The following is a 27,028-nucleotide window of genomic DNA, read 5'->3' on the forward strand; positions in this document are numbered from 1 at the left end:
TTACTGGCATCAAAATAATTACATTATAATTATTTTCAAATTTTTTGAAATATATCGAAACCCTAGTTTGAATATAACATTAAAATAAAATAAGAAGTTATAAAGTCAGGTAATATACAGATAAAAATACTACTAATATGGGAACCTTATTAACACTGGCAACACGTGCGAGAGGGACACCAGCCCAAACAATGCCCTCTCATGTGGACCGTTTTCGCTAGTCTGATACGATCGACTTTCTGTTTCAGTAATAAGGTTTAATTTCGTATGGCAAAAAATGTGATTGAGCTGTCCCCTGAAAAGGTCTTTGTTGGCGCCAAGATCCTTTTGGCCGCTGTACACACATGGCCAACAGTTCCACCAACCCCCTTGGCCATGTGTGTAGAGGGCTACTTGGCCGTAAGTTGGCAGTTGGCGCTTGCGCTTGCCGGCCAACCGATTCGTGTCGGTTTTTTGTCCACACATCAAAGGATCTTGGCGCCAATGGCCAACTGCGTTTACACGTTGGCGCTTCATTCAGTTGGTCGTCAGCCGTCAGAGAGGACAGTAGTGATATATTTACGAAAATAATAAGTTTATCTATGCCAATAATAGTGTAGATTTTAGGAAATAAAATAACCTTGCAAATGTTTAATGTATTTCCTAAAAAAGATAAATGTTCTTATCAGAATATTCAAAAAATTGTTAATATTGCAAATAATTTAATTTTACTACGGGGTTATTATTTTTTAATATTTTTTTTCTGACAACGTCTATGACCAAGAATTTCCTAGATTTTTTCATTACACGTCCATCTTTCATGAAGAGCCAATGCCAAGTGATTGGTTCGCCAATGTGTAAACAGCGGCTCTTATCTTGGCCAAGGGGTTTCACAAAGGGCTGGTGGAACCGTTGGCCATGTGTGTACAGGGGCCATTTGATGTGTGGACAAAAAACCGACACGAATCGGTTGGCCGGCAAGCGCAAGCGCCAACTGCCAACTTACGGCCAAGTAGCCCTCTACACACATGGCCAAGGGGGTTGGTGGAACTGTTGGCCATGTGTGTACAGCGGCCATTTTGAAAATTATTCAATAGAGGGCTTTCAACTTCCGCTTTCAATACTCGCAAGTCTCGCAACGCTGATAGAAGCACGATATTCATTTTATGGGCAAGTTAAAAACTCAAACTAAATTTGTTTTTTCCTCATTCGTATCAATTATTATTAGCTTTTGTTGTAATTGATTTTCTCCTATAATCAAGCAGTCATTTGATCGATGTTTTTGCAATGGCGGCCGCGGCGTCACCCGCGTCACACAAACACATACAGACGGAAACATTCTAGCCATGCTGGATGCTGGTGATGCCGGTGAATTAATGGAGGTACCGAGGTAGAAATAACTGCTGGTGCTGTATCGTATCGCTCCCCGAACACGGAATAATGGTCTGAAAATGCTGCACACACTTTTTCCTCCTCGATGAAGGTGTACTTATCAAAAGTAAGTTAAATAAGACTCGTTTTCTTTGCCATTCAAAAGTTTCTTTGTACAACTTGACCACGTGTTGACGCAGCGTCATGAAAACACTTGTTGGTTTGGGTTTGTTTTGCTGCTTTTCTTTTAAATACAATTATACCTTGTAAAGAATATTTGTGAATTGACCGTATATTGAAGATTTACAAGTTTAATAACAAGTAGTTTAGACTTGCGTAAGTTTACGTTGAAAATACACGAAATGGCGGTCCTGGCTTCGTACCCAGTACTTATTTAAGTTTTACAAATTCCTCAGTTGTTGAGCTCATGAGCCTAGCTAATGGTTTTCTGTTTAGTAATCATGTCCATTCAATTCCCCTTTCTTCATATGTTTAAGAAATGTTGTGTCTATAGAAGTTATTAACATCCCTTTTGTCTGATGTGCTTGCAAAATCTTCCTGACATTTATGTTATAGTATTTTTTTTCTCTGGCTGCTTTTTAATTTAATTGTCTACTTTTACAGTCCACTGTGGAGAGAATACCATATAACTGAAGGAGTACAAGGGCCCAGTCTGCGAAATGCAAGTTTCTGTTTCATGCAAATGCTACAGAGCCTGGACAAGCTAAAGATGCATGGAAAATGCTCACCAAGCTTTAAGTAAGCATTCTTTTTTCTTTTTTTCGTCATATATTAATGCACAAGATTCCTGTGTATGATGCAATAAGGTGTATGATGCAAACATGCAAAGTTTGTTTATAATAAATTATGTTTATGATACTAAATCAAAGGGATTGAGATCTAATTATGCAATTTGTCTGATTTTTTTTTGTACTTGTGCTATTGGGTATTTCTTTGCACTAAGTCTTTTCCAATAAGCATTTGAAACATAAAATACAAACAAGCTTTTTAAGGTTTTTGCTTGACAACACTAGCTTTTGCCTGCAACTTTGCATGGGTTACTTGTCTAAAGCCTGATAAAGTGAAAGGCAATCATTCAATTCAAGCAAAATGTTTACATCAGTTAACAGGAGGCGCTTCAAGTCTCACTTTCAAGGAAGTGAGAAAATATTTCCCCTAATATTATTTCCCCAATAAAAACTGTCCATCCCTGTGAGCTAAATTATTGGTATTTCTCAATTTCAACTAAATTGGCTAATACATAAATAAAATATAAATAGCCTTTATTTACTGAAGCATTTTTTTTACATTTCATCTACAATATATATTTCTATTGTTCCATCAACAACTTCAGTCTTGTCCTTTGAGAACACGTCATGACGTGAAAAAGATTGTACCTAACAAATTGTATAAGCGAAATACTTCCTACCTACCTACATTAATTATTGCTGCGCCCCGCAGGGCTTCATGTGTCATTTGTGTACCTACCTATACTTTTAAGTACTTGTAAAACCTGTAATGTACATGTGAATTGCAATAAATAAATACAATACAATACAATACAATACATAGGCCTCCTCCGAAGCCTTCCAGGTATAGTGGTCTGAGCCAGTGCACTGATGCACTTTGCCTATCTTTTTAAAGTCATCTGATCATCGGAGATTGGCTAATATCAAATCTAAAAGCAGGGTTTAATTCCTAAATGGTGGTTCACAAACAATATATAAAAGGTCCATGGAATATTTCACACATGCACTACCAGACCAACAATGGCGCACTATGTCAGAAACCGGGCATAATTTCTAACCAGCATCTAAGCAAAGTTTGAGTAAATAAAATATAAATAAATAATAAATATTATATGTAGGACATTCTTACACAAATTGACTGAGGCCCACGGTAAGCTCAAGAAGGCTTGTGTTGTGAGTACTCAGACAACGATATATATAATATATAAATACTTATATACATAGAAAACATCCATGACTCAGGAACAAATATCTGTGCTCATCAAGTCATCACACAAATAAATGCCCTTACCGGGATTCGAACCTGGGACCGCAGCATATCCGGCAGGGTCACTACCGACTGCGCCAGACCAGTCGTCAACCACCCAGCCCACCCACCAGTACCCACCGGGCTAGTTCTTGGTTGCGAAACTGTGAAAGTGGTCTATGACTGCTGAACAAGTTAAGAAACGCTGATAATTATGAACCTTGGCTACCGTTTTTTTTTAATTACATTAAAATTGGTTACTCTTGCCACAGACTAACCAGAGGCAAAGACGTGGCCTACGATGGAGTGAGCTCGCCCAGAAGAAGTCTGTTGTCCCTGTGAACATTTTCTGTTTAAACAAAATGTTTGTCTTTTTCAGCTGAAGAACTAAGTGTGGTGAGCCCATAGATGCTTGCCAACAATTACAACATTGAAATGCAAAGAGATATTTTATGTAAGTACCTTTTCCACACTATACATGTATACAAAATCCTCTTTTTATAAATTCTTTTTTCAACATCTCATTTTTTTGGATTTTGCGACAAGTAAGATTTTTTGCCTTTGTCTTATGAGAAAATGGATGGTTTACTGTTTGCTTACATGTCAGAAAACTTTGTTTTATTTGTTATTTAATTGCATGACATAGTTGTCTAACCTCGTGAGCAATTTCACTAACTTTTTGTTTAATGCTGAAATTTGGCATGAATGTGCATTTCGCAAGGCAATTATGCTGACATGGAGTTGATCTGATGATGAATCTGCAAGGTGGCCACAGGTACAGTGAAACAACACAACCTGCAACGGTGAACATTGAATCCTGAACGAAGCAGACAATTTTATAATTAAATCCTGAGTGTAGTGAGGTATTGAAAATATTAGGGACATAGGGATCTTAGCATAGTGAGGGATTCCAAGTATTCACACAGGCACAGTGTAATAGAGTACTATCGTACAGTATGGCCACTCCTGCTCCCCGCTGAAAGTGCCGCCCATCCCCTCTCGGTTACCTTACAGTTACCGCATGTCAAAAACGGGACCAGTCAACCTGTCACATCTCACCACAGAGAACCTCCTATAGAGTGGCAGTCTTGTATATTTGGTTCGCGATACGAGTCACCAGTGTTTGGGGTGCGAGGAGCGGGCGGGGAATGTGTTAAGCGCGCTGTGATTGGCCGTTTCAAGCAGGGATCGGAACCCGTTCCCAAATACCATTTGATATCGTTCTTAAACCGTTACCTATAAATTTTGTTCAATGGGAACAAAATAATTTCGGTTACGGTTCTTATATAGTTCCCTAAACGAACGGTTCATTATAAATTTTGTTCAGTGGGAACAAAATAATTTCGGTTTCGGTTCTTATTTCGTTCCCTCAAAGAACAGTTCCTTACAGTAACGTTTAAATGAACGAACAGAATTTTAGCGTTCCTAAAACCAATATTATTTCGTTCCGAGCCGCGCGGGAGTAGGTATAGCGACTGTAGCGAGCGCCAGAGCCGAACGTTTTCGCCGACGCACGAGCCGCCTTTCGCTGTCTCTTTTTCACACGAAGTTCATGTATATTTCTGTTTCGGTTAGCCGGCCGGCCGCGGCCGGCAATGAAGGTGAAGGTAGGTTGTTTGTTTTGTTTACTTCATTTACTTGAGTTGCAACTTTCGGCGTATAAACAGCGAACGTGCAGTGATAGTGTATGCTTGATATTGAAACTATTAGGATAGGAAGAAACAGCATAGAATATACACCATGTATAAAGGGCGGCAAATTTTAAAATTGTAGGGGTCACCGGCCAATTGTCTTCATAAAACCTGTCTACTTAAAGTTTCACGTTAACGGAATCATTAAAGGATTAAGACGATACAGGAGGCAAGCACGAATTCAGATTTTTAGGTCTTTATCGCCGTCGCGTTGACGGGGGCGGAACCCACAGAGAGGCCCTGTATAGTAAAGTTGTGTGTGCGCGTGGCGCACGCACACAGACGCGTACGCCGGCGGCGCAAGTACTCGCGCTCGAGCCGACCGGCGCCCGCAATCGCTCTCTATAGTCTCTATCTATATTTTTCTAGTTTTGGACTTCTGATTTGCGCATAGTTTTGGACTCCGTGAAGTATACTCGTACTGATTTGAATAGAATGCAAATTTGTCATATTTTAGATTCTAAATATTATTCCTTACCTTATACATAATGTAATTATCTTAAAAGGAATCATGATACCGAAATAAAGTTATTCGGTATGTAAAAAACTAAAGCCTTTTCGATGTCAAAAAGAAAGTTTAAAATAATTTTGTGATAAAGTAAATATTTTCTGAAAGGATTGGGTTATACCTAGGGATTGCAATAATATAAAATCCGGATTTTCGGATTATTTTTAGGGCAAAATCCGAACTCCGGATTAAATCCGGATTTTTTTTAGTAACTAAAGCCTGACAAGTTTTTATTTGACCCTGGAAGAGTGTCGCTACAAATCGTTTTCATATGGCAATAATGTGCCGACGTCATGTATAATCGGGACAGCGAGTACTGGGTTTCGTTTCGCGTTAATATTTGTAGAAAATTAAAGCATGGTTTTAGAGAATGACAATTTAATAAGCTAGGTTTGAAGACTTGCTACTTCCACACAGCCTAAAATTCATGAAGCTTGTGCCTGTATCGAAGTCGTCGATGTTTATTTTCTTCTTACGTGGGACCTTGTTTTGTACTGGTGGCGATGATGAAACGGCCTCCTTATTTCTTTATATATTTTTCACGGCAGAGCTAAATACAGACACCATAAATAAGAACAAAAAATATATTAAGCTAAATCGAAACCAACTAATCATTGCATGAGAACATTATTAGGGTGCCCGCCCCCTACACGTAAAGTGGGGAGAGATTTTTTTTTCATTTCAACCCTGACGTGTGATATACCTATTGTTGGATAGGTATTAAAAAATGAATAGGGGTTTACTACTAACATTTTTTGATATTGTTAATTTTTTCGGAAATAATCGCTCGGAAATGTATGGGACATTTCAGAGGTAAACTTTTGTATGGGCTTTGTCAGTCCCGGTATCTATCGTCCTTGATATTAGGCAAGTCAATGTGCACCTCTAACGACTCTTACGCAGTGGCCATTGAGGCCAATCAATTAAAGGTGAGGAAACAGTCTCAGCTGTTGCCATTAGATTTGGTGAAAATAACATTGATCGCGTTGGATATGGTAAGTATGGTTAAGAAACTAAAGCCTGACCAGAAATATAAATAACTATTGTCAGGCAGGAGTGCGCTGTTATTCTGATGTATGGAGTGACAGTTCAGTATAGTATGATGACTATGAAGAAAATAGTTTTAATGAAATTCCGCTACATGGCGCATAGTCATATATTTCTGGTCATGCTTTACATGTGTATAAAATAAAACAAAACTTATGAATCTTATGATATAATCTTTCCAGTAATTGCCTATGGGAAAATAACATTGTAGTTACCACTGGTAACAACTTAGTGGTAACTCTGACTAGTGGAATAACCCTTATTTTATACGAAATAACTAACCTAACGAATGTACCAAAATATGATTGACTTTTACACTGAAGCTATAATTATGATAGAGTACACATAATCTTGATACACATTTAATAATATTTTTCTATTTTATTTTCGAGATCTTCTAAACAAGCCCGTAAATTCTCTTCGGGAACTTGTTCTAACTTTTTTCTTATAACGACTGCAACTATATTACGCTTGCATGAACAAGGGCACATCGCGTCCGGTTCCGGTTCACTATAAATGGATTGCATGGGTTGTGCTCTCTCAAGGACTGCATCTTGGTCCTTAAAAACATTTAAAAACATATCACTATTACAAATTCACACAGATTAAGTAACACACATATTTATACAAATTAGTGCAGATTATATTTTATACAGCTTTCTCACACTATAAGCACTTACATCCAACTCAAGGTCATCAGAATCGCTTGGATATGGGGTAGTTTTTTCTCTATATATATTTTTTTGAAGGCTAGATCTTCATCATCTATGTCAAAGCTTTTATCTGCAATAAAAATATCTTATTTATTTTGCATAATGTACTTACATTTCTAGAAAATTATTACAATAAGTTACAAGCTTTTGAGAATTGGGCCCTTGGTGTATCTACATGGAATACACAACTGTAGTTGGCGAGTGTATTAGTGTCTACACTGTCTACAGACGACCAAACCGACCAAGGTCCAACAAGTACGGGATTGTAAGAGCGGGAGAGCTACGTCAACCGGGGTGGCTTTAGGAAAATTTGGGGTTACTTTGATGGTATTTGAACGGCTTTAAAATTAACATCATTCATTATTTACTGAAACTGTTCATGTAATTAGTAGATAGATAATAGATCAATAAATATTCTTGTAAATCTACCATAGAAAATCGCGAATTTACTTACAGTATGACTTTAAAACTAAATTTTCAAAGTCACCCCTGCGTTTTAAAGCCACCCCGGTTGACCGTATAAGGCTTTCTCATTTTTTTACAAATAACTGCGTCCCTAATTGACATATGTCGGTACGGTCGCCTGTAAGTACCTACTTTAGGAGTGACACCGAATAGGGCTTGTATTGTAATCCGGATATATCCGCTGATTTTGAAATTCGGATAATTTGCACGTTAAAATCCGGATAAAACGAATAATTCGAATATTGTGAATGACAGAAATACCATTGCAATTTTTAAGAAGCTGATTTGGAAAACAAATTTTAAAGTAAAATTAACACATTTACGATATTAAAGCGATTTATATCAAAAATTACTCCTTGAGTGACACTACTACCTTATTTAATAATAGTCATACTAGTTATGAAAAGAAAGCTGCACTTTTGGATGGAAGCAAGTCGCTTTGCATGGTGATAGTAGACATCATAGTAAACGATTTTTTCCGAGGATATCGAAATTTCATCCCTTAAGAAGCCGAGCGTAGCGAGGTGTTTTATGAAAATGAAAAAAATTCTATCTTTTTATTGTATCGTCCGATTTTGACAAAACGTATCTCAAATGAAAGGTATTAATTTGTGTAATTAAAAAAAAAATACAAAGAAAAAAAATTTAAAATAAAAGTAAGAAAAAAATAAAAAAGTAAATTTCCGTCTCGCACTGAATAACTTCAAAGAATGACAGACAAATGTGCAAAATGTACAATGTCGATATACAAGTTTTTTTTTAATCGAAGACAGATAAATTTTTAGTTGAAAACTGAAGACCGCATCGAAATCAGATCAGCATTTTTTAAGATACAAGTTGCCAAAGTTGGGAAAGATCGCTTTATATGGCCACTTTGAAATTCCTTTGCCAGAAAGTCAGAAATAATATGTTTTTCGGACACAGAAAAATACATAGTAACAGTACACATCAAAATAAAATTAAAAATTCCGAGGATATTATAATTTCATCCCTTAGAACGACGAGCGTAGCGAGGTCGGTTACGAAAACCGAAAAAAAAAAATCATTTTTTTGTACGTCGTCCGATTTTGACAAAACATGTTTCATTTGAAAGGTAACTTTATGTACCTTAAAAAAAATATTGAAAAAAATTGGAAAAAAAATGTAAGATTTAAAAAAAAAACCTTAATTTTCGTATCACACTGAATAACCGCAAAAAACGGTAGACACGGTGTATAATTTCGATATAGATTTTTTTAAATTAAAGACAAATAAATGTATGATTATAAACTAAAAACCGAATCGAAATCGAATCAGTAGTTTTTAAGATGCAATTTGTCAAAGTTGGCTTAGTTTGTTTATATGGTCGCTTATAAATTCCTTAGCCAGAAAGTCAGAAACATTATATTTTTCTCACAGTTAAAAGTATGCATAGGTAATAGACATCATAATAAACAATTTTTTACGAGGATATAAAAAATTCATCCCTTGGAAAGCCGAGCGTAGCGATGTCTGTTACGACAAACAAAAAAAAGGCAGTTTTTTTTATTGGATCGTCTTTGTAAGGGTTTCTAAGGAATGAAATTTTTATATCCTTGTAAAAAAATGTTTATAATGATGTCTATTACCTATGCATACTTTTAACTGTAAGAAAAATATAATGTTTCTGACTTTCTGGCTAAGGAATTTATATTATAACTATTATAAGCGACCATATAAACAAACTAAGCCAACTTTGACAACTTGCATCTTAAAAACTACTGATTCGATTTCGATTCGGTTTTTAGTTTATAATCATGCATTTATTTGTCTTTAATTTAAAAAAATCATATATCGAAATTATACACCGTGTCTACCGTTTTTTGCGGTTATTCAGTGTGATACGAAAATTAAGGTTTTTTTTTAAATCTTACATTTTTTTCCAATTTTTTTCAATATTTTTTTTAAGTTACATAAAGTAATACCTTTCAAATGAAACATGTTTTGTCAAAATCGGACGACGTACAAAAAAATGAGATTTTTTTTTCGGTTTTCGTAACCGACTCGCTACGCTCGTCGTTCTAAGGGATGAAATTATAATATCCTCGGAATTTTTAATTTTAGTTTGATGTGTACTGTTACTATGTATTTTTCTGTGTCAGAAAAACATGTTATTTCTGACTTTCTGGCAAAGGAATTTCAAAGTGGCCATATAAAGCGATCTTTCCCAACTTTGGCAACTTGTATCTTAAAAAATGCTGATCTGATTTCGATGCGGTCTTCAGTTTTCAACTAAAAATTTATCTGTCTTCGATTAAAAAAAACTTGTATATCGACATTGTACATTTTGTCTGTCATTCTTTGAAGTTATTCAGTGCGAGACGGAAATTTACTTTTTTTATTTTTTTCTTACTTTTCTTTTAATTTTTTTTTCTTTGTATTTTTTTTAAATTACACAAATTAATACCTTTCATTTGAGATACGTTTTGTCAAAATCGGACGATACAATAAAAAGATAGAATTTTTTTCATTTTCATAAAACACCTCGCTACGCTCGGCTTCCTAAGAGATGAAATTTCGATATCCTCGGAAAAAATCGTTTACTATAATGTCTACTATCACCATGCAAAGCGGCTTGCTTCCATCCAAAAGTGCAGCTTTTGGCCAAAAATTCTCCATAACAAGTATGACTATAAGTAAATAAATAATAAACAAAAATATTGGGGGACATCTTACATAGATCAACCTAGCCCCAAACTAAGCAAAGCTTGTACTATGGGTGCTAGGCGACGATACGAATACATACTTATATAGATAAATACATACTTATATACACAGAAAACATCCAAGACTCAGGAACAAATATCTATGCTCATCACACAAATAAATGCCCTTACCGGGATTCGAATCCGCCGGGACCGCGGCTTAGCAGGCAGGGTTTTTTTCATGAATATTTGTGGATAATCTCATGTAAATGTATATCAATTTAACTCAATCAATCAAGTGACACTGAGTACCGTATCAAACGCTGCACTTTCATTATTGTTAGCATCCGAATACATTATAAATAAATAAATAAATTGCAAACAGAACTAAAACTGTTCAAATTTTCTGACAAAAAGAAGTCTTCTATGTATCCCGCGGCGGAAGACCTGTTTAGTATTGAACTGCAGAACAAGATGAAGTAGTTAAGCAGATACGCTTTTACATTTTATCCTTTCAAAATAGGTTGCAAGTGTTGCAACACCAAAACTTTTGCGCTGTATACGTAACGTAAGGCCCTCTGGCTAAGAACGTCTACCCGAGAGTCCCAAGTGTAACTGGAATGGAGTCACGAAGTCATCAAAGATAAGAGGTGAAAATTATTAGAGAGAAAGATCATTCAGCCTTGTTATTTAACAAAGCTAAATGGTGTTTGTAATATGTCATAGTTCTTTTTGCATTTGAATAAATCGGCAATGAAAACCTCGTAAATGCAATCTGATATTTAAACAAGGAGTAGGTAGGTAATACCTTTTTTAGGTAATATTCGATCTAAACGATCACAACATGACGTTTTGCCTCATATGGCAATCAGATTATGTCTCTAGCATTAAAATTCATTAATATCAAATATTAGTCAAAATTACATAAAAATAAAATCATATATCTTATGGGCAACTGAAGTCATTTCATAAAAACCGGCCAAGAGCGTGTCGGGCCACGCTCAGTGTAGGGTTCCGTAGTTTTCCGTATTTTTCTCAAAAACTACTGAACCTATCAAGTTCAGAACAATTTTCCTAGAAAGTCTTTATAAAGTTCTACTTTTGTGATTTTTTTCATATTTTTTAAATATATGGTTCAAAAGTTAGAGGGGGGGGGGACGCACTTTTTTTTCCTTTAAGAGCGATTATTTCCGAAAATATTAATATTATCAAAAAACGATCTAAGTAAACCCTTATTCATTTTTAAATACCTATCCAACGATGTATCACACGTTGGGGTTGGAATGAAAAAAAAATCTGCCCCCACTTTACATGTAGGGGTGGTACCCTAATAAAACATTTTTTTCCATTTTTTATTTTTGCACTTTGTTGGCGTGATTGATATACATATTGCTACCAAATTTCAGCTTTCTAGTGCTTACGGTTACTGAGATTATCCGCGGACGGACGGACGGACGGACGGACGGACGGACGGACGGACGGACGGACAGACAGACATGGCGAAGCTATAAGGGTTCCTAGTTGACTACGGAACCCTAAAAAAGGCAAGAATGAAATAACTAAGTAACCTAACCTAACATTAAGGTTACGAACAACAGCTCAAGCCTGATTATAAAATAACAATTTCCTACGACGTGTTTTTCGTATCGTAATACATAATTATGTTACTAATTATGAGATTTATTAAATAAAATAAAAAATATTCGAAATATCCATTTTATCCGAATATCCGGATTTTCAAATATCGAGTCGAATCATCCGGATTTCGAATTGGACGGATAATTGCAAGCCCTAACACCGAACCACCGGGCAGAGTTTCAAACAAACTAAGCCAACTTTGGCAACTTGCATCTTAAAAACTACTGATTCGATTTCGATTCGGTTTTTAGTTTATAATCATGCATTTATTTGTCTTTAATTTAAAAAAATCATATATCGAAATTATACACCGTGTCTACCGTTTTTTGCGGTTATTCAGTGTGATACGAAAATTAAGGTTTTTTTTTAAATCTTACATTTTTTTCCAATTTTTTTCAATATTTTTTTTAAGTTACATAAAGTAATACCTTTCAAATGAAACATGTTTTGTCAAAATCGGACGACGTACAAAAAAATGAGATTTTTTTTTCGGTTTTCGTAACCGACCTCGCTACGCTCGTCGTTCTAAGGGATGAAATTATAATATCCTCGGAATTTTTAATTTTAGTTTGATGTGTACTGTTACTATGTATTTTTCTGTGTCAGAAAAACATGTTATTTCTGACTTTCTGGCAAAGGAATTTCAAAGTGGCCATATAAAGCGATCTTTCCCAACTTTGGCAACTTGTATCTTAAAAAATGCTGATCTGATTTCGATGCGGTCTTCAGTTTTCAACTAAAAATTTATCTGTCTTCGATTAAAAAAAACTTGTATATCGACATTGTACATTTTGTCTGTCATTCTTTGAAGTTATTCAGTGCGAGACGGAAATTTACTTTTTTTATTTTTTCTTACTTTTCTTTTAAATTTTTTTTCTTTGTATTTTTTTTAAATTACACAAATTAATACCTTTCATTTGAGATACGTTTTGTCAAAATCGGACGATACAATAAAAAGATAGAATTTTTTTCATTTTCATAAAACACCTCGCTACGCTCGGCTTCCTAAGAGATGAAATTTCGATATCCTCGGAAAAAATCGTTTACTATAATGTCTACTATCACCATGCAAAGCGGCTTGCTTCCATCCAAAAGTGCAGCTTTTGGCCAAAAATTCTCCATAACAAGTATGACTATAAGTAAATAAATAATAAACAAAAATATTGGGGGACATCTTACATAGATCAACCTAGCCCCAAACTAAGCAAAGCTTGTACTATGGGTGCTAGGCGACGATACGAATACATACTTATATAGATAAATACATACTTATATACACAGAAAACATCCAAGACTCAGGAACAAATATCTATGCTCATCACACAAATAAATGCCCTTACCGGGATTCGAATCCGCCGGGACCGCGGCTTAGCAGGCAGGGTTTTTTTCATGAATATTTGTGGATAATCTCATGTAAATGTATATCAATTTAACTCAATCAATCAAGTGACACTGAGTACCGTATCAAACGCTGCACTTTCATTATTGTTAGCATCCGAATACATTATAAATAAATAAATAAATTGCAAACAGAACTAAAACTGTTCAAATTTTCTGACAAAAAGAAGTCTTCTATGTATCCCGCGGCGGAAGACCTGTTTAGTATTGAACTGCAGAACAAGATGAAGTAGTTAAGCAGATACGCTTTTACATTTTATCCTTTCAAAATAGGTTGCAAGTGTTGCAACACCAAAACTTTTTCGCTGTATACGTAACGTAAGGCCCTCTGGCTAAGAACGTCTACCCGAGAGTCCCAAGTGTAACTGGAATGGAGTCACGAAGTCATCAAAGATAAGAGGTGAAAATTATTAGAGAGAAAGATCATTCAGCCTTGTTATTTAACAAAGCTAAATGGTGTTTGTAATATGTCATAGTTCTTTTTGCATTTGAATAAATCGGCAATGAAAACCTCGTAAATGCAATCTGATATTTAAACAAGGAGTAGGTAGGTAATACCTTTTTTAGGTAATATTCGATCTAAACGATCACAACATGACGTTTTGCCTCATATGGCAATCAGATTATGTCTCTAGCATTAAAATTCATTAATATCAAATATTAGTCAAAATTACATAAAAATAAAATCATATATCTTATGGGCAACTGAAGTCATTTCATAAAAACCGGCCAAGAGCGTGTCGGGCCACGCTCAGTGTAGGGTTCCGTAGTTTTCCGTATTTTTCTCAAAAACTACTGAACCTATCAAGTTCAAAACAATTTTCCTAGAAAGTCTTTATAAAGTTCTACTTTTGTGATTTTTTTCATATTTTTTAAATATATGGTTCAAAAGTTAGAGGGGGGGGGGGGACGCACTTTTTTTTCTTTAAGAGCGATTATTTCCGAAAATATTAATATTATCAAAAAACGATCTAAGTAAACCCTTATTTAGTTACCCTTAGTTGACTACGGAACCCTAAAAAAGGCAAGAATGAAATAACTAAGTAACCTAACCTAACATTAAGGTTACGAACAACAGCTTAAGCCTGATTATAAAATAACAATTTCCTACGACGTGTTTTTCGTATCGTAATACATAATTATGTTACTAATTATGAGATTTATTAAATAAAATAAAAAATATTCGAAATATCCATTTTATCCGAATATCCGGATTTTCAAATATCGAGTCGAATCATCCGGATTTCGAATTGGACGGATAATTGCAAGCCCTAACACCGAACCACCGGGCAGAGTTTCAGTATTTAGGTTTATGTAGTATAGGTAAGTACTTACTCAGTGGCTCATTCTGTGCATCGATCAAGTCATAAATATCATCATTAGTGCCCCTTTCACTCGCAGCAGTATAAGAACATTGGATGAATTGGGATTCTTCGAGTTCTGGGACACGGGAGTGTTGAATACTAAAAACAATTTATTTTTGTGACTAATTGCACATTTCACATCTTTCATTGTGACGTTTTTAGACTAAGGGCCCGTTGCATCAACCACATTTGACACACACATCATCGTCACGCAGCAGACGCCTATGGAACTGTCCATACAATAAAATTTAACGAATGCTTTAACGGTGACAGACGGTTTGGTGCAACTGACCCTAAAGGTCCATTGTTGATAGTAGCTGATGTAATTTCTATGGTAATTGACTATCTACAGTACCAACGACACAATAAATGGGAAAGTAGTGTATATTGTACACACGCACACGCACACGCACACGCACACGCACACGCACACGCACACGCACACACACACACACACACACACACACACACACACCTGAGATGACCGTACCAAGGTCAAATAAGGACGCTCGCTCTTGCTAATAGCGGCGTCCCGTCCTTATTTGACCTTGGACTGTACGATTGCCTGTAAATAAATACTTAAGCGTCGTGACATTACTTAAATTTTAAAATCGGTAAAATTGAAAGCACTAAGTTAAAAGAAAAAACTTACTTCATTGTGGTTGTGGTGCAGAATGTTTTCGACGTATTTGTTTCGTTCGACGCCACGTTTACTCACCGCTAGTCTCAAATCAAACTAAAGTTACTAAAGTGATGGCCGTGGCCGACACCGCTTGCACTGTTCGTTCAAATTCTTGGAAATAGAAAAACCGAAATAATTTCGTTCCTGCGAACTGTTCTTTAAAGAACGTATCATTTAATTCCGTTCCCGCGAACTGTTCTTTAAAGAACGTATCATTTAATTCTGTTCTTCGGAACAGTTCTCACTCATAAACGTTCGTTCACTGAACGAAAAAGAATACCGGTTAATGGAACCAGAAACGCTAAAGTAAAGTTCTCGGGTCAACGTACGGAACCGTTCCGAAAAAAATACCGGTATCCGATCCCTGGTTTCAAGGACGGCGGGCAGTCGCGCCAGATGAAAAGGGACAGAAGTATGACTGTCCCTCTACTGACGCGTAAGTGGCCAATGTAAGTTGACCTATGCCGGCTCTGAATAAATTATAAATATGACTTATTTGTGGAATGTAATGCCGTCTGTTTTTAAATTTGAGCTTCTTGTTACCTTTCCACACCATTTCACACTACAGGTGGACATCTTTAAGGCATCAAAATACCCTTTTCCAATTTTTTTGTGCGAAAAAGTCGAAAAACACGCGCTGCTTTTGGGTCTGTTACTTGGTCGATAGTGTCGATACTGATCGGGCACGGCGAGCGCCCGCGCTTATATCAGTGCAAATACTAGGAAGGCTGGCGACCGCGAGTCGTCTTGTAATAGATGTCTATAGGGGTTGGTCTGTGCATCTCACTCATACAATCATGGTATGCTTTCACCTCCACGAGCTTAGAATGTGTGCTAAGAACGCACCTCTTTCATATATTTGATCGCCAGTGTCCGAGGTGTGCCCTAGGTGGAAATAATTCTGCTACCATGTGACACATGCTGATTTTTATATTTTATTTTATTTATTTATTTAAGCTTTATTATTCTACAGAAAGATTTTATTTTCTTTTAGTTTTTATTATTGATTGTATTCTGTAGACCCCTTTTGGGTAAAAGCCTCCTCCAGCCGTTTCCATTTTATTTTATCTTTTGCCATGCTTTGCCATTCCTCGCCTGCAGTAGCCACAATGTCATCCTGCCACCTGGATAGTGGATGTCCTCTCTTTCTTGATCCCTGTGGTCCTTTCCACTTAACCTTTCCTGTCCACCTGTCATCGTTTAGTATATGTATTTTTATATTACATGTCCTGAAATCTTTATTTAAAAAAATTTACAAAAATATGTCCTTGAAAAGAAAAGGGACACTGCTCTCCCAGAGGAAGGTACCACTTCGCTCCCTCCTAGCAGAGAAAAACCCTTTAATGGTGACATAAGTAAAAACAATTTTGTGTGCAGGTGACAAGTCGGAGATCGGATCTTCGGTGACTTCCCGCAGACAGCTTGCGATAGCTGGTTCCGTGAATCTTAAACGCCTCTCCGGGGAGTCGGCGCTCCGAGCCAGCGCAGTCACATGACGTCATAAGAAACGAAGCAACCAGCCTGGAGAAATACCAGGTAAGGACTGCGTCGAGATATAATACTAGTATAGAGATAAGTTTGACTAATTAGCGACTGCAATGGTCCTCGCCAACTGAGCATTTTTTTAAAATTATAAATGTGAGTCTGTTTAGTAAAACACTTTGTCGGTTACCATTAAGGCGAGATTTGCTGGTATCTTTTTTTAAATTAATTCTTTATATGAATAAACTGACTAAGCGGCTTTATAGCAATCGACAAAGTGGGACGTTTTCGCGTGCACACTCACAAATGGGCTTACTCTTGGCCACAGACTAGCCAAAGGCAGACGTGGCCTACAATTGAGTGAGCTCGCCCAAAAGATGCCTGTTCATCCTTGATTTGAAGGTTGCGTGAGCTCGGAAATATAGCCGCCGGCAAGGCACATAAAAGAAGAAGCAAAGCGCTTCCTACGAATTCGCAGATATACAACACATCACCAGCATCAACAGGAACTATGATATCAGATAAAAGCTTTCGAACCCAGGGCCGCGGCATAGCAGGCAGGGTCACTAGTCACTACCGACTGAGCCAGACCATCCGTTTAAGAAAAACTCAGTAATAATCCCATTTTGTGTGCAGGTGACAAGGCGGAGGCAACATCTTCGGTGACCACCCGCAGACAGCTCGCGATAGCTGGTTCCGTGAAACTTAAGCGCATCTGCCGGGAGTCAGCGCTACTCCGAGCCACGTCACAACCGAAGTAACCAGCCTGAAGAAATACCAGGTAAGGCGGCAATTACACTGCGCCCTTCCTCTAACCTACTGGAAGTAGGTTGCTAGACAACCGAAATTACGGCAGTGAAATTGCCGCTTAATTAACGTGTCGAAAACTGCGGAGATGACTTCTTAACTAGTCACGGTAACAATCCTTGCTAAGCGTCAACAGGAGAATGTTACTAATGTTACGATGATATCAGATAGTTCACTTCTATAGTCTGTATTTTAGGTATTTAAATAAATTCAAACAAAATGCTTCACCAGTTGAGGGTAAATGAAAAGATGACACAACCAAATAAAGAGGTCAATAACAGATAACAGGGGGGCTACCATGAAGTGCTAAAGCCGTTCAGTTTAGGTTGAGAGATAGGGACGGAGCTATGTAATTGCTATAGCTGTGTCCCTTTCTCTCAACCTAAACTGAACGTCTTTAGTACGTCATGGTAACCCCCCAGGTCGCTCAGTGATAGATCCACTTGATTTTGTATTTGATTGGTTAACTTGCAAATGTATCTACCTGAAAATGTACAGAATGTTTATAATATGAATTTTCTGAGATGATTTTTTGGGTTCTGCCGTAATCTCTTAAACAAAAGCCTTTGTTTCTATTATTCACGGCGGCCAGCTCCCGTCTCCACGGCACGTGCTAAACTCTCAGTGTAGTTAAAAAGCAACTATCATGATCGTAATAAGGTTCAAATCCATAAAAAGCCCTGTTGACTGTAGAATGGAGGCGTGTACCAGGCCGAAGAATAAAACACTATTTTCTCAGTTTACATTTGCTGCGGTGGTGTGTGATGTATGGAGAGCAGCGCGTGCGCGCTCGCTCGCTGTCCGTGATGAAGTGACGCTCCAAGCTTTTTTTTCTGTGCGCTACGGCATCTATGCATAGATTTAGCCGGGGGTCTTAACTGTGCGTGGGAGGGCTCCCTTGGGGCCTCCCGACGCACCGAGGGTTTTTATTCGCGAGCGCTCGTAGTGCGCGGGCACTACGAGGCAGTGTGTGTGAGTATTAGCTAGTATTTACGTGTCATCAAATTTCAAGTGTGTAGTGTGATGTAAATAGGTGCCCGACAGCTATGTACGCCGGGCAACTACGTGTCTTCGTGTGGAGTGTTGTTGTCGCGAGGTGGCCGGCCGCGGCGCCGGCGGCGGCGCCGTGGTCGGTTTTTGAGTTGTATCGTCGTGTCATTGTCAAAAATCCTACTGTCTATGTCCTCTATAGCTTTTGTAATAAAGTCAGTCGTGTCATTCAATGCGTCTTTCGGTCTCCTAACGTCGCGTCCTCTAGGTGTCTTCGTCCTGGTTTTGTTACTGTCAGCCGTGTTTTTGTGGGCGGGGTCGGTCGCCGCGCTCAGTTGAGAGGCGGGGCCGGCCCCGTCCGCCATGTCTGTAGGGGAGTCCGGGGTAGTTTGTGATGTCGGGTAAACTTTAGGAGCGTCTGGTTTTGGGTGGGTTATGTAGTCAGCAGATTTTGTAATGAGTGGGTTCGGGTGGTGAGGGATGTTGTCAAAATAGTGCCGGGTAGATTTTCTTGCGAATTCATATAGTGAGGGGATGTTTAAGTCTTTGTGTATGTCTATGTTCCTCACATACCAGGGGGCTTTGTTTATTCGGCGAAGTATCTTATTTTGGAATGTTTGGAGGGGTTTAAGCCTCCTTTCCCCCTGGTATGTGAAGACGGGGCATGCATATGAGAATATGGGCCTAATTACGGTCTTGTATAAATGCAGTTTGTTGCCTGCAGACAATTTACTCTTTTTGTTGAGCATTGGCCCAAGTCTGCCGGCAACAAACTGCGCCTTTTCCTTAACTTTATTGATGTGTTGCCTAAAAGAGAGCTTAGAATCCAGAGTGACCCCGAGGTATTTTGTGTGTGTGGTGAAGGGTATGGGTTTGTCGTTTAAGGTGATGTGTCTGAAGTTTCTGTGTTGTGTGTCTGTGGGGTGGAAGATGATAGCGGCGCTTTTGTCTGGATTTACTTCCACTCTCCAGAGTTTGCACCAATACGCTAGGGCATTGGTGGCCCTCTGGAGGTGTTTATGTATTACTGAGTCTGTGTGGTGGGTAAAGTATAGTGCGGTGTCATCGGCGAAGAGCGCCAGTTCAACTGATGGTGTGTGTGGGATGTCATTTGTGTATAGCGAGTAGAGTGTGGGTGACAACGCAGAACCCTGAGGGACTCCTGCTCTAATGGGGTGAGGAGCCGAGAGTGATCCTTCCACTCGGTATCTGAAAAGCCGGTCCGACAGGAAGTCTGCTACGAGATGTAGCAAACGATCTGACATGCCTAGCTGGAGTAGCTTGAACACCAACCCAGCGTGCCAGACCCTGTCGAATGCTTTCGACACGTCCAGGAAGATCGCCCCGGTCTTCAGCCCATTTAAGCGCGAAAAACCGTCCAGAACATGTTCCACGATCCTGTGGACTTGGTGTACGCAGGAGTGTTTGGCTCGGAAGCCAAACTGCTCCTGAATGAGGATGTCTTCCTCATTGCACCAAGTCTGGATACGTGTCAAGACGATTTTTCGAAGTTTCCCCAGGGTGCTGAGCAGGCTGATGGGTCTGTAAGAAGTAGGGTCTGTGGAGTCTTTGCCTGGTTTGCGTATACCGATGACAGTAGCCATTTTCCAGGCAGCTGGAAAATGGCTATTTGTCAGAGCGGCGTTGAAGATGTTTGTGAGTATTTGAATATGAGTGTCGGTGAGTGTCTTCAGAATGCGTGTGGGAATACCGTCGGGGCCTGGAGCTTTGCAGGGTCTGAGTTTTTTGAGATAAAATACAAGGTGGTCCGGTTCTACTGGCTTGATTGGAGGGCCTGTTGGGGGTGTGGATGTAATTTTAGATGCAGTTTTTTCCACTGTGTGTATGTGTTCTGTTAATAATATTGTGTGTATTTGGACTGCACTGCTCTTCCAGGCTGTGGGCAAGGCATTCGGCCTTTTCCTCATCCTCGAAGGCCAGTGTGTCCTGACCTGATCTTTTTAGAGGGGGGATTGACGTTACTTGATCTGTTTTGAAATATTTCGCTAGCTTCCAGTACGCTAGGTGACTGGGCGAAATATTCCCTAACAAATCATCAAATTCGTTCGCCCTGAATTCAGCTATGGCAAGCTTAACCTCCCTTTGGAGGGCTCGCATTGCCACTCTGTTTTCGGGCGAAGGGAAACGGGAGTATTTTCTGAGTGCTGCATTTTTCCTGTCTAGCAACCTCCTGAAGCTTTCCGGGAGGGGGCGCCGACGGATGTCGTCCGCCGGAACCTCTCTCGAAGCCTCTCTAATTATAGAGGTGAGGTGGCTGGTATACAGGTCAATGGCAACGTCTGTCTGTTCTTTAGTCATAGTGGGGGATGTGGGGATATGTGTGGGAGCCTTTAGGAGGCCTTCGCTCACTTTTTCCCAGTCCACTTTGGTCCTGGTACTCGGCGGGTTACTGGGGTCAGGTCCAAGTCGCAAGATGACTGGCCTATGATCTGAATCGAGCTCGTGATGTACTTCTATAGCACGAATCGTCAGCGATACGTCCTTTAGAAGTACGATGTCTAGTATGTCAGGTCTGTGGTCAACGATGCTAGGGTAGTGGGTCGGTTCTAAGGGGGAGATCAGGTCGAATTTGATAGTGTTGTGTAACATGAGGTGGTAGAGGCGATTGCCGTTTTTGTTGTTCGCTGCGCAATTCCATGAGGTATGCTTGCTGTTGAGGTCCCCAGCCACTAAGACTGATGGCCCCAACTCGCTAAGAGCCCTCATGTCCTCGCACAGCATGTCTCTGCTTGGTGATAAGTACGCTGAAACTAATATGATGGAAGGGTGACCAGCGGGGGTAATTTTACAAATTGAAGTTTCTATATTGGTTAGTTTAGCGGGCGAAAGGGGGATGACGTGTAGGTCTTTTCTAAAGTAAATTGCTGTGCCCCCGCAGTTTCTATCAGTTCTATCGTTCCTAATAATGTTGTATCCAGGGATTTTGAAGGAATTTACTTAAGGCTTTAGAAAAGTCTCTTGAAGGAGAAGGATGTCAATGTCGTTTTTGATTAAAAATAATTTTATCTCATCTTTCATTCCCCTAATACCATTACAGTTGAAAGTAGCTATATTAAGACTTGTGGGTTTTATTTTGTGTGTGGGGTTAATAAACATTATTTGTTGTAGTTATTGAGCTCGCGTTCATATTCTTCGAGGATAGCGAGTGTCTGTCTTCCGTCGGTGACAGCCAGTCGGGCCTCAATTTCGACAATGCGCGCGCGGAAAGCGCGCGCCTTGTCGAGCAATGGGCTACTGGTGCCACCGACCTGAAGATGGGGTTGGAGGGGAGTGGGGCTTTGTAGGTAATTGGTTTGAGGTCTGGTGGTGGAGAATGGGTTCTGTCTATTTACCCACGCGTTTAGGGGGGGGGGGGGTGTTTAGAGTGAGTTTGGGTCGGAGGGGGGAGGAGTGGTTTGGGTCTTTGAGAGTGGGCCACAGCGGGCTGTGAGGAACTTGGGATCTGTAGTGGGGTGTGTGGTATACGGGTCGGGTTTGGGAGGAGGGCCTTCGGCTGCTGGGAAGGGCAGCCCCTGAAGCTGGCCGGGTGGGAGTTGTCTGTCTCACAGACAGAACAGCCCACCGGGTCTACTCTGGGTTTGCGTTCGCAGTTCCAGGATAGGTGTTTACCCGGGCACCTAACACATCTGGGGGGTGCAGTGCACATCCGCTGTATGGCCTCGGCCTTGGCAGCGGTAACATTGCACCTCCCAGCCGTGCTCCCTCGGGAACTCCGCCCTCACTCCCTGCAGATGGCAAACCTCTTTGACCTGGAAGATTTGGAATTGTTTGTCTCCTTTGGTTATTTTAACTAGAACCATATCGTACTGACCCTTCTTGCGGTTATGTAAACGGTGCACCTCCACCGCCTCGATGCCCTGCGCCACAAGGTCCGCCCTCACCTCCTCCGAGGAGAACTCCTTAGGGACTCCCTTGAGTATGACCCTGAAGAGGCGCTCCTCGGGGAAAGGGTCTCGGACCTTGGGCACCGCAAGCTCTTCGAGGAGGCGGATGACACCTCGGTATGCTTCGGTACCTCTAACGGCAAGCTTTATTCCGTCTTCTGTGTTGCTGCCCGTGACTTGAATTCCTCTTTGGGCTAATATTGTTCTGACCTGGTGATATTTAGACTTGTCCTTAATTACTACATAGTCGATTTTGATCTTTTCTTGAGGGGTGTTTAGCAGGGGGGGGGGAGTCCAATTGGCTTTGCGGGTGGGGGGGCTGGCTTGTGTAAGTATTTTGGGTTAGATTTATGTGTGTGTCTTGTGATGGAGTCGATTTGCTCTGAGAGGGGGGCTGAGTGTTTTGGGTCAGGGGAATATAAACTGAGTCTTGAGATTGTTCTATTGAGGGGGGTGTACCTGCAGGGGAGGGGAGGGTCATCTTTTTTGCGGTTGATTGGGTCGGGGGTGGTGTGTCTTTGTTTTTCCTACGGGTGGCTTTTTTCTTTTTACCCGCTTCTGTCCATGGGATCTCTTCTTCTACTACTTCCATGTCGTCCGAGTGGGGGGTGTCGAATGTCGGGGAGGGGGAGTTTCTCAAAGGGCTTCTAATGGGTGAACGGGAGCAACTTCGGTCTCGCGGTCGTCTCTCAGATGAACGTCGGGGCCCATCCTTACCCGTTTTCCCCTTTGTGGGCGGGGCCGTCGCTCGCGCCGCGGTGTCCGCCGCCATTCGCCCGCGCGCAATGGCGGCCGCCGGGGGCGGGGCCACGGCCGTCGCCCCGGCGACCGCCATGTTTGCCTGCAAGATGGCGGCGCCCACCGCGCTCTCGGCTGCCGGCCCGTTAGCGGGAATTTTGGCGGCAATATCTACTATCACGGGGGAGGATGGTTCCGTCGTATAAGTGCTGTCAGTCGTCTCTTTAGCATTATCCTGGGTGTTTAGACCCGTCACTCCTCGAGGGCTATCCCCGAGACCTTTCCTCTCTATAAATTGTCGGAGGTAGGTCTCGAAGCCGTCGACGAGGGCCGGGTTTATAGTGCGAAGGAAGCCCCCAAACAGCTCCATGAGGGTCTCACCGTCAAGGCGGGGCCCCTGGGGACTTCCTTCTGTCTTGTCATCGTCACTCTTGTTTTCCCTAACGGGTGTAATCGAGCCGCCTGAGACGGCTCGAGATGTGTACTCACAGTTTTTATGGTTTAAATCCTCTTATGTACAAATCCAAACCGGAGCGGCACAACATTTGTGAAAGCACTGTCTTACGGGTTTCGTTCGTTCGCGTCGTCTCTAAGCAAGCGCGGTCGAGCGTCCGTACGGCACGGCGGTAAGCGAGCAACTGAATAATGGACGCTCCGAGCGTCGGGGCGGGTATTTATATACTTTCCCGGCCGCGAGGCTCGTGTACCATTCGTCGAGTGTGTATTGGTGCTGTGTGTGTCTATTGTGTAACAGCAATTCTTTATTTTTCAAATATAATTCTTATGAGATAAACATTAATAATCTTCTTTTACATTCTTATAAGTATTTACGTCAATATATTCTAATTAGATTGTAAGTACCAGTGCCAGTTACTTACTTTTATATTGATTGCCATGCTTTTTGTATATAATTATGTATATACGACTGAACCATGTTTTGGGTTTTTTAAGGATAAGTAAGAATCTGCTAGTTAAAGTTCAGTCGTCTAGTGAAGTGCTTAGGATTGGTGGGGAATAAAACAAACAATATAAATCAATATTTCTTTTATTACTTATTGTCTTAAATCTATGTAATCCTATATCTAACCTACGAGATCGTTGTTTATTTACAGTTTTGGGGCTATTTACGACAACTACCATCTGTGGTGCACCGGCAAAATATTAACTTCAGTATTTCTTCCGGAGCAGCTGGTACTTTTTTTTGCACAGGAATCAGTAAGTTAATTTCGAAAGTAACTTACTGATTCCTGTGCAAAAAAAAGTACCAGTAAGTTAATTTCGAAAGTAACTTACTGATTCCTGTGCAAAAAAAAGTACCAGCTGCTCCGGAAGAAATACTGAAGTTAATATTTTGCCGGTGCACCACAGATGGTAGTAGTGGTAGATGTGGGTGTGAGAAGGCCTTTATGTACAGCAACCCACCGGGTCTATTTTGGGTCTGCGTTCGCAGGTCCAAGATAGGTGCTTTCCCGGGCACCTCACGCATCTGGGGGTTGCAGTGCACATCCGCTGTGTGTGGCCTCGGCCTTGGCAGCGGTAACACTGCACCTCCCAGCCGTGCGCCCTCGGGAACTCCGCCCTCACTCCCTGCAGATGGCAAACCTCTTTTACCTGGAAGATTTGGAATTGGTTGTCTCCTTTTGTTATTTTAACTAGTACCATGTCGTATTGACCCTTCTTACGGTTATGTAGTCGGTGAACCTCCACCACCTCGATGCCCTGCGCCACTAGGTCCGCCCTCACCTCCTCCGAGGAGAACTCCTTAGGGACACCCTTAAGTATGACCCTAAAGAGGCGCTCCTCGGGGAAAGGGTCGCGGACCTTGGGCACCGCTAGTTCTTCGAGGAGGCGGATGACTCCTCGATATGCTTCGGTGCCTCTAACAGCAAGCTTAATTCCGTCTTCTGTGTTACTGCCCGTGACTTGGATTCCTCTGGGCTAGTATTGTTCTAATCTGGTGATATTTTGTCTTGTCCTTTATTGTAACGTAGTCAGTTTTAATCTTTTCTTGTGGGGTGATTTGTGGGGGGGGGGGGGGGGGGATCCATTTGGCTTTGCGGGGGGGGGCTGGCTTGTATGAGTTTTTTGAGTTAGGTTTATGTGTGAGTCTTGTGATAGAGTCGATTGGCTCTGTGAGGGGGCTGAGTGTTTTGGGTCAGGGGAATATATACTGAGTCTTGAGATAGTTCAATTGAGGGGGTGTACCTGCTGGGGAGGGGTGGGTCATTTTTTTAGCAGTTGTTTGGCTCGGGGGTGGTAAGTCTTTATTTTTCCTTCGGGTGGCTTTTTTCTTTTTCCCGCCTCGGTCCACGGGATCTCTATCTCTACTACTTCCATGTCGTCCGAGTGGGGGTGTCGACTGTCGGGGAGGGGGTGTTTCTCAGAGGGCTTCTAATGGGTGAACGGGAGCAGCTTCTGTCTCGCGGTCGTCTCTCAGATGTTCGTCGGGGCCCATCCTTACCCGTTTTCCCCTTTGAGGGCGGGTCCGTCGCCATTCGCTCGCGCGCAGTGGCGGCCATTGGGGGCGGGGCCGAGGCCGCCGCCCCGGCGGCCGCCATGTTTGCCTGCAAGATGGCGGCGCCCACCGCGCTCTCGGTTGCCGGCCCGTTAGCGGGAATTTTGGCGGCAATATCGACTCTCACGGGGGAGGATGGGTCCGTCGTATTTGTACTGTCAGTCGTCTCGTTTGCTTTTTCCTGAGTGTTTTGGTCCGACACTCTTCGAGGGCTATCCCCGAGACCTTTCCTCTCTATGAATTGTCGGAGGTAGGCCTCAAAGCCGTCGACGAGGGCCGGGTTAATAGTGCGAAGGAAGCCTCCAAACAGCTCCATGAGAGTCTCGCCATCAAGGCGGGGCCCCTGGGGGCTTCCTTCGATTTTGTCATCGTCATTGTCGTTCATGTTTTTTCCTAGCACGGGTGTAATCGAGCCGCCTGGGACGGCTCGAGATGTGTACTCACAGTTTATAGTTAAATCCTCCTAAGTACATTTCCGAGCCGGAGCGGCACAACATTTGTGGGGAGCACAGTCTTGCGGGTTACGTTCGTTCGCGTCGTCTCTATGCAAGCGCGGTCGAGCGTCCGTACGGCACGGCGGTAAGCGGGCAACTGAATGAACGCTCCAATTTTTTTTTTTTTTTTTTTTGTTGTGAGAGATGGGAATTTAGAGGTAGACCTCTATCGTATCCGCAAGTCAGGACGCCGGGCAGACCTGGGAGGGCTACCCGGGGAAAGAGTATATGCCTGGTCCCTTACGGGGGCCAGGTCTTTTTGGCTCATGTTGCTTTTTGCTGTAGATGTCGGTGTCAGTCCGTAATTATGTCTTGTGATAACAAAGTATATGTCAGTCATAGCGTGCGTAAGGATGAGGTTGAATGGACGGGGCGAGCTTTTTAAACTAAAGTGAGAGGAGTAACCATGCAGCTCAGGTCGAATCCACAGCGGCCGACTCAGCCGCCTGTTCGCGCGCTGTGCGCACTAGTGCATCTAGATTTTGGATGAAGAGGTGGGGTTCCACCACTCTTTTACCCTGTTTAAGTGACAACGACAGTTCATGCATCTTGTTTAGGATTATTCTGAATTCTCTATCATTTA

At 41.2% G+C, this 27,028-nt stretch overlaps 1 long non-coding RNA gene across 1 annotated transcript; it reads left to right on the forward strand.

Annotated features, from left to right (window-relative positions):
* The first annotated feature begins 1,334 nt into the window (after positions 1-1,334).
* Positions 1,335-17,026, forward strand: LOC125239654. Its single transcript, XR_007178550.1, has 4 exons — positions 1,335-1,477; positions 1,975-2,109; positions 3,725-3,799; positions 16,892-17,026. It is a non-coding gene; the product is annotated as an uncharacterized LOC125239654 (long non-coding RNA).
* The last annotated feature ends 10,002 nt before the right edge of the window (positions 17,027-27,028 follow it).

This window comes from Leguminivora glycinivorella, chromosome 26 (assembly GCF_023078275.1).
Source record: "Leguminivora glycinivorella isolate SPB_JAAS2020 chromosome 26, LegGlyc_1.1, whole genome shotgun sequence".
In the NCBI taxonomy this organism is placed as follows: Eukaryota; Metazoa; Arthropoda; class Insecta; order Lepidoptera; family Tortricidae; genus Leguminivora; species Leguminivora glycinivorella.